We start from the raw sequence: 795 nt of genomic DNA, 5'->3' as shown, positions 1-795 counted from the left end.
ACCTTTAATACATTTATAATACACTTTTAATTATATTACAAAAACTAATTTATTATTCACATATAATACAAGTTTTATTGATGGATAATACATTTATCTCACATTTTGATACACTTATAATTCAATGTGTCAATTTCTTACCAAACATGCATAATATATTTTATAAAATAGTTATAATACATATTATTGCATACTTAATTCACTTTTAATACATATTGGAGATTTAACATAGTATTGCTATACATTGTAATAAATTAAAAATATCGCTAAAATCAGTAATTATTTATTAAAAAGCATCTATCCATGTAATTTTTCCTAATAACAATATAAAATTTTTAGTGTCACATAAGTTGAGACAAATGCATTAACTAATTTGAAGGGTAAAATGTACAATATCATGCATTGGAACAAAAAATGCTATAAATTAAATTTGTCCCGGCGGGGCTCGAACCCGCGACCTTCGGCTCATAAGACCAACGCTCTAACCAACTGAGCTACGGGACACGATATCACAATGATAGTCTAATATCATTTTTTTTAATACCATTTACTAAGTTTTCACCACGACGCTTAATCCAATTCAATTGGAATTATAGTACTCCCGCCCGTATTATTTAGGAGCATTCCTAAAAATATTTATCAATTTGTAATAAAATTAATTAACTATTTCTATTCTACCCTTAAAATTAATTTTTGTTGACTATGTTGAAAAGATTTTTGAAAATAAATTAGAAAACGATATTTTTTATATATAATTTCTTGGAGGGCATGTGCGATGTAGTACTAGAACCTGCG

The 795-nt window shown here is 26.5% G+C and overlaps 1 non-coding gene across 1 annotated transcript; it reads right to left on the bottom strand.

Moving 5' to 3' along the window:
- Positions 1 to 430: 430 nt before the first annotated feature.
- TRNAI-UAU lies at positions 431 to 504 on the bottom strand. Its single transcript has one exon. It is a non-coding gene; the product is annotated as a tRNA-Ile (tRNA).
- Positions 505 to 795: the final 291 nt, after the last annotated feature.

The sequence above is a fragment of the Solanum pennellii genome, chromosome 4 (genome assembly GCF_001406875.1).
Source record: "Solanum pennellii chromosome 4, SPENNV200".
Lineage (NCBI taxonomy): Eukaryota > Viridiplantae > Streptophyta > Magnoliopsida > Solanales > Solanaceae > Solanum > Solanum pennellii.
Note: the sequence above shows the minus strand (reverse complement) of the source record. Positions and strands in the feature narration are given on the sequence as shown.